The 7843-nt window shown below is 39.0% G+C and overlaps 1 pseudogene; it reads left to right on the top strand.

The window, feature by feature from the left end:
* Positions 1–4224: 4224 nt before the first annotated feature.
* Positions 4225–5235, top strand: LOC129405965 (craniofacial development protein 2-like; annotated as a pseudogene).
* The last annotated feature ends 2608 nt before the right edge of the window (positions 5236–7843 follow it).

Below are 7843 nucleotides of genomic sequence, written 5' to 3'. Positions count from 1 at the left end.
GTTCTATATAGGAAATTGCACTATTACATATTTCGTGAGAGAATTTGTTCAAACTGTATGAACATGTTAAAACTGTCCACAATATGGATTGTGTCTTATTGTAGCTTCAAGAACCTGTGAAGGGTTCATCGCTAAAAATAGGTTCACTTTCAGGACCTCTTGTACACTCTCAACTTTGCCTTTCTCCAAGTGGAAGAAATGACATTTTGACTGAAGAGACTCCAGAAGAATGATTGGGTTATGTTTACAAAAGGGAAGAACCACTGAGCAGTAAAAGACTGAGCAGTAAAAAACCATTTTTTCCCTCTGCCTTTTACACTCTTAGACCTGACATTCAGTGTGTACATCATTCTAGTTGGGATTTAGTCCCTAGAATCTTCTATTTCGTTAATTCTGGCTCACCAAAATTTTTCCCTGATTTCTGGAACTTAAAACACCTGGACATTCTCATCTATTTTTCTCTACTTTCTTTTTTCTTTCTTTTTTTTTTTTTTAAATCTTTTTAAAGAAACACAGTGAAGTGCTGGAACAAAATAGCCAGAAGCAAGAATGTGAAATTTTTCTCTGGTTTACCAGAAGATTCTCTAATGGGGTCTTGGTTTCAACCTTCTTTCTCAAATATAGACAATGTTTAGCTACTAAAATAAATGTTAGAAAGGAATTTTATGATATCTGTTTCTTTTTATTTATTTTATTTTGTTTATTTTTTATTTCTTTGCTTTTTGGGTCACACCCAGCTATGCACAAGGGTTACTCCTGGCTTTGCACTCAGGAATTACTCCTGGCGGTGGTCAGGTGACCATTGGGATGCTGGGAATCGAAACCGGACCGGCCGCATGCAAGGCCAACACCCTACCCACTGTGCTATCACTCCAGTCTCTGTTTTTTTTTTTTTTTTTTTTTTTTTTAGTAATAGAATATTATCCGGTGATTTACTTGGATATTTACTCGGAAACTTTTTATAATTCTGAGTTGACGTGGATTCCTTTTGGCCACAGTTATTAATGGGGTATATCACTCTTCATTAGTATGTGACTCAATGAGATCTATAGGTGTTCTGAAGTACGTGGTCAGTATGTTGATGTCTGTAAGAGAAGGTGAATATAGATACACCTAGGGTATGGATTATCCACAAAGGAGATTCTCAACTTCTTTCTCAAAGTTTAAGGCTTGGGAGTTAATAACACAAATTCTATCTTATGTTCTAACACATAGTTGAGCAGAGACTAAACATTTGATGAAACCACTGAATAGTGCTCAAATTTTGCCTCTTTAACATCCAATAGAAGTGGAAGTAGGAAGTAGGAAGAAACATTAATTTATAAAGTTGAAAAAAATTCCTCTTTTTTTAATTTATGCAAAGAAATTAAAGCAGAAATTAGGCACTTCCTCTTCAACCCAGAATGCTAGGGAATTTTAGACCTTATATCTGAAAGATCCTTTGGTGCCTGATATTCATAGGAAAATATCATCAATGAAAATGAAAATTTCATCAACGTAAGCCTGTTTTACAAATATTAAACTTGGTAAGACATGAAGAGAAAACTTGTTTAAGAGTTTGGTTTGCCCTGAGCTCCAGAAGTTATGATAACAGAATGGCTTTATCAAGCAAATATATAATGCATAAAAATAAAATTAAAAAATAAATTGCCAGATTGCTCTAGGTACCTAATTGTAGTTTCACACTGCACATGGAAAAGAAAGGAAACATCTAACAGTAATGCATTGAGAAACAAGTGAACTCATGAACCTGCAAGACCAGAAAGCAAAACCATACCTTCAGCAAGAAAGGACCTTCCTCTGGTAGGCAGAACTCAGGAAGACACGAATGTCACAGCTATTTTCAAAGATGTAGGGATGCCATATTCTCCTTGACATACTTGTTCCTAGGTCGATCACTTAGGATTGTGATGGTTTTCAACATATGTCTGTGTGTACTCACTCATAAAGAGCTAGAGTGAAATCATAAATTGAATTCTGCCGACATCATGTTTTCATTTTCTGCATGGGCATTGGTCTGTTCCATAAGTACTAAATATTCCTTGCTAGCTGTCAATACATTAGAATTAAAAAATTATTGACTATAAAGTAACACAAAAATTCTTGCTATTTGTGGGAAAGGATTAAGAAGATCTGATCACCCAGAACCTTCATTATTTCCAGTCAGTACCACCAGGTACTCAGCCTGGCCTTCGTGGAGGAAGCATGGGCCTTTCAGTCCATCATCCCCCATTTTCTCCCAAATACTCTGGCAGAAGTGTTTAAGGTCCACTGCTATTTTCTATCTCCACTGGCCACAGCTATTCAGACAAATAAATTTTAAATAATTTTGGAACACATGCTTCTATCAGAAATTTTGAAGAAATTCAAGAGGTGAGGACATTTCTTTCTTTTTTTTTTTATAAAAATCTCATTGTATCTGCTGCTCTAAACAAATGTATTTGTTTCCACAACAGGCATGTAAATCACCAAGAGCCATTGTTAATTTTTTTTAATATACGACTAAAATATGTTAGCCACTCTGCTACACAAATCTCATCTTTTCAGATTTTTTTCATAACAGTAAATAGATAATCTCATTCATAATGGAACTTTGCCCTTACTTTCCAACATGTTTTGAAACATGACTTAATTATAATGAAGTGGGTATCACATTAAGTGTCTTTTTAAATGTATTTCATCTCATCATATTTCCAGGGAAACAAAGTAGAAATTATAAGTTCTATGCTATTTAAAATGAGGACTATTTAATTAAGTGACTTTTCTAAGTGCTTATAAAAAAAAGGAATAAACTGGTTCTCAAACAAAATGCTAATTGGGAGAATTAAAAATTTTTTCTCACTATACTAACCAAGTTTTATTACACTTGGGTGTGTCTGGGTGCATGGTGCACAGTTATATTATAGGCTGACTTAAAAATGCCACAATTAGAACTAACTCTAGTACATCGATTTTAAGGCAAAATTTTCAAATGACCTTGAGTAAAGTTTCTAAATCATAAAATGTTGTAGTTTTTAAACTCATATTGATAATGTCCTCATTATTCTTTGTGGCTATAATTTCAAATACTCTCAGAGCAGTTGAATGCTGTATCATAATAGCATATTAATTCTCCATTCTTGGGCAAGAGAGATAGTATAAGGGTAAGACACTTGTCGCATGACCCAGTTTGCTTCATCCCTGACACTGCATATACTTCCCTAAACAACACCAGCAGTGATCCATGAACAGTGCCTGGAGTAAGCCCTAAACAGAGACAGGTGTGGTCCCCCCAAAAAAATGAAACAAAAACCCAACTCAATATTTATTCTCATTTATATTTTATACTTAGGGCATACATAAAAAATAATTTTACCTATGTGGGCACATTACATAATAATATGCATATATTTTATATTTTAGGGATTTTGCAATCATTTTCACTTTTTGTATGCTACAATATTTATGTTTATAAACCAAGTTACATGAAAAACATATGAAAATACCAATTTGGAGTTAAGATCATCAGAATATCATAATTTATCAAGAATAGACTTAGGGATTTGCTATTACCTAACAAATTTATATTGGTACTAGTGGTACCATTGGTACCACTATCTGGCCACCGCCATGCTCGAGGACACTTTCCGGACACTCGGGTGGAACCTCATGCATGAGTGAAGCCCCCAGAACCAGGTAAAGCAGAACTTTGAGACCTTGGACTCCAGGCTCAAGGAGACCTGGAAACAAGATCGTCTGTCTGTCTCCTGCAATCTCCAGTGCTCCAGTGGTCAAACCCAGGTGCCCCACCCTACCAGAGACAGTAAATACCTCACCAGCTGACCTCCACTACCTCTACTACCCAGCCACCACCACGCTCCAGGTCGATTTCCAAAGTGGCCGCATGACACCCCATAAGACACCCATTTTCCATAATTTCCGCATCATTTGATGGGGTTCAAATATGATGTGAACCATGGCAACACCTGTAAGGGCAATTGGAGGCTGCCCTGAAAGCCTCTATCTCTCTCACAGAGCCCGGCAAGCCTCTAATAGTACCCCGCTAGCATGGCAGAGCCTGGCAAGCTACCCATGTCATATTCGATATGCCAAAAACAGTAACAACAATGGGCCTCATTTTGTCCACACTGAAAGAGCCCCCAGTAGGGAAGGATTAAGAAGGATGAGCAAGGAGAGGCTGATAAAATCTTAGGGATGAACTAGACTGTCAAAATAAAGACTAAAATGATTGTCTGTACTTTCAACGCACGTATGCTGGCATCAGAAGCATCCATCAAGGACCTGATGGTGCAAGCACAGAAGAACAAGTACGACATCATTGGTCTGACGGAAACGAGAAGGCATTGATCACATCATGCCATTTTCCATTTTCGACACTGGAGAAGAACTGTTCCTCGGAACATGCAGCAACAGAGGCTTCGGTGGTGTCGCTGTCCTTGTCAACACAAACTTGGCCATGAACATTGATTCATTCCAATGCCTTACACCCAGAATTGGACAAATACGCTTGAATAGAAGTGGCTCACTGCCAGCAGTTTCTATCTTCGTTGTCTATGCACCAACATCCAACTACAATGAAGAAGAAATTGAGAAGTTCTACATGGAGCTGGAGAAGTTCTATAAAGAAGACCAAACTTTCTACACGATCATTGTCAGTGATTTTAATGCCAAGATAGGACCGAGAAGGTCGCCCAAAGAACTCCGCATTGGGACCCATGGCCTAGAATGGAATGAACAGGATGAGAGACTGTTTGAGAGAGTTCATCATGTTGACCAAGACCATCCATGGTAACTCACAGTTCCAGAAGGCCAGATCTAAACGCTGGACATGGGAGTCTCCCAGTGGACAGTTTCACAATGAAATTGATCACATCAAAATTCAATCGAAGGTTTTGCCTGACCGATGTTGCTGTTGTCCCAAAATTCCAAACGAGATCGGACCACCCCCTCTTTCATGCAAAATTCTACTTCACAGAGCGGGGAGAAAGGTATGCAAAGTTTAAGTTGAAGAAGAGAACATCCAGACTGACCACCAACTGGGAGCTCTTTGGCACTATTGCAGTGATGTGGGAAGATGCCATCGCTGACAACATCGATGAGGAATACAATCCACTGGTTCAGCACCTCCATGGCTTTGAGAAGAATGTTGAGAGTGGGAAAGCTATAAACTGACACCTGTCTTTGGAAACTCTTGAGCTCATTCGCCAGCATGGTTTAGCATGTGCCTCAAGCTAACATCTGAGCTCGAAAAGCTGTGCAGAGAAGTGTAAAGGAAGACCTAAAAGAGAGAAGAACAGCAGTGTTGGCTGATGCGGCAGAAGCCAGGAAAAGCATTCACAATGCTCGCCTGTCCTTCGCTAACTAAATGACCAAGATGACTGCCCTCCAACGTCCTGATGGACCTATCACATCTTTCAGAAGGGCAATAGAGAGGATTATTCATGACTTCTACTTTGAATCTCTTCGACAGCCATGTCCACCTGCCCACATACCAAATTCCACAGGATGGATATGTCATTCCCAACATCCTCCTCCTTCAAAAATCCGACACGCCATTTTGTCGGTAAAGACGTGTACAGCAACTGGTCCAGACAAGGTCAGACGCAAACACCTAAATAATTTGCTGACAGTACTCGTCAATACACTGGCTCGGTTCTTGACACTCTACCTGTGTGAATGCAGTGTTCTGTCCCAATGGAAAACCAGCAGGACCGCTATATTGTAGAAGAAGGGAGACATCCACGACATCAGCAACTATGGCCCAATCTGCATGCTGTCCATTGTCTACAAGTTGTTCACTCGAGACACCCTGAATAGAATAGGCAGAACACTAGTCGAAGGACAACCATGTGAGCAGGTTGGGTTCTGACCATATCCACACAGTGACCAAGCTCATTGAAGTTTCACGACAGTTCAAGATGCTGCTCTTAACGTTCATCGATTTAAAGAAGGCCTCTGATTCTGTTGAGACTGAAGCGGTCATCGAAGCCCTAGCCAAACAGGGCATTCAAACTCAGTACATCAAGATCCTCCATGAGCTGTATCATGGATTCACCACCAGGATCTCACCATTCTACAAGAAGTGATCATTGACATAAAGAGAGTGTTTTGGCAGTGTAAAACAATTTCACTGAAACTCTTCAGTGCCATCCTTAAGAACATCATGCGATGACTAAAATGGGAAGGAATGGGAGTGATGATAGATGGTCGGCAACTAAACCACCTCTGCTTTGCTGATGATATCATTCTCATTACACCAAACATTAGCCAAGTGACAAAATGCTGGCCGACTTCAACTGTGAGGGTGGAAAGGTTGAAATACAGTTGAATCTCACCAAAACAATTTACATGAAAAACGAACTAGTCCCTTATGTTCCATTTGCTCTCAATGAAACAAACATCTCCGAATGCAGCAGCTATGTGTACCTTGGTCGAGAACTCAACATGAGGAATGACTTGGTGCCAAAACTGCGCAGGAGGGAGAGAGCAGCACGAAACGCCATCAAGAGCATTGAAGAAGAAGTTTAGAGGACGAAGAACCTCCAACTCTGGGTATATATCTTTGACTCCACTGTTCTTCCTGCACTAACATATGCCTCAGAGACCTGGACCCTACGAAAACAGGATGAGAACGCTATTCATGTATCCCAAAGAGGAATCAAAAGAGCTAGGCTTGGAGTATCACGTTTTACTCAAGTGAAAGAAGGAATCCAGAGTTCCGATCTTGGTTGACAATAAAGAATCAGGGACACTGTTTCATTTGCCAAGCATCGAAAATCAGATGGGCCAAACACATAATGTGATGCAGAAATGACCGCTGGACTAGAGCTGTTACCAATTGGATTACATGGGACGGTAAAGGACCGAGTGGCCGCCCACCTACCAGATGGTCAGACTTTGTCAAAACCCTGAATGAATGGTTTGAGGTTCTTTGTGTTACTGGAGTGAGCAGATACCATTGGGCTACACTAGCATGTGACAGGATGAATGGAGACGTTACTGGTGCCCACTCAAGCAAATTGAAGATCAAGAGGATGATAAGTGATAGAAGTGATACAAGGTACTAGTGTCTCAGATAAGAAACCATGCAGAAAATACTGCCTTTATTTGTTTACATGTTTAATGTAAATTCTTAATGATTACATGTTTTGGATTTAAAATATATATATATTTTTTTCTAAATAGGAGGGGATCACGTTTAAGGTACCTTTTTATGCCAATAAAACCTTGTAAATTCCCTGAAATTTCACTGGTAATTGAATTCCCATTAGTAGTTGGAGTGAGTTAACCGTCATTTCTCTGCAAACTGGATCCATGGAGAATTATTGTAAAAATTGGAAAGAAGTTTCCTCTCATTAACCCATAAGCATATAACACAATTGGTAGGAACAGTCATGTGACATTCCAAGAGCCATTCTACAATTCCAAGGCCAGCAATAGATGTAAAAGAAGAATTCAGACTTTAAAAAGGAACATTCTTCAGACTTTTAATGCCCAAGATATAGAAGTCAGAGTACCTTTGATGAGAGGACAGTAATGTTAATAGTATGAAATGTATTTTTACATATGGAAAATAAATCAGTAGCCATCTTTTCTTTAAAATTAATTTTGAATTTTTATATATTTTGCAGTGTGACTATTACTTTAATTACAAGTTAAATCATTATTTGAGATTGTTCCTGTTCTTACTACATTAGACGTATTACCACATTTAATATAGTCACAACAGGGGAGAGACATGTTACAAAACATTTAAAATTTTGGCATATAGAAGCAACTTCTGAGGATCTATGTGGTCTTAGAAACTCCTTCCTTATTCACCTTGATTTTCATTCTGCTCATT

The sequence above is a fragment of the Sorex araneus genome, chromosome 6, assembly GCF_027595985.1.
Source record: "Sorex araneus isolate mSorAra2 chromosome 6, mSorAra2.pri, whole genome shotgun sequence".
NCBI lineage: Eukaryota > Metazoa > Chordata > Mammalia > Eulipotyphla > Soricidae > Sorex > Sorex araneus.
This window is presented reverse-complemented; position numbering and strand designations above follow the sequence as displayed.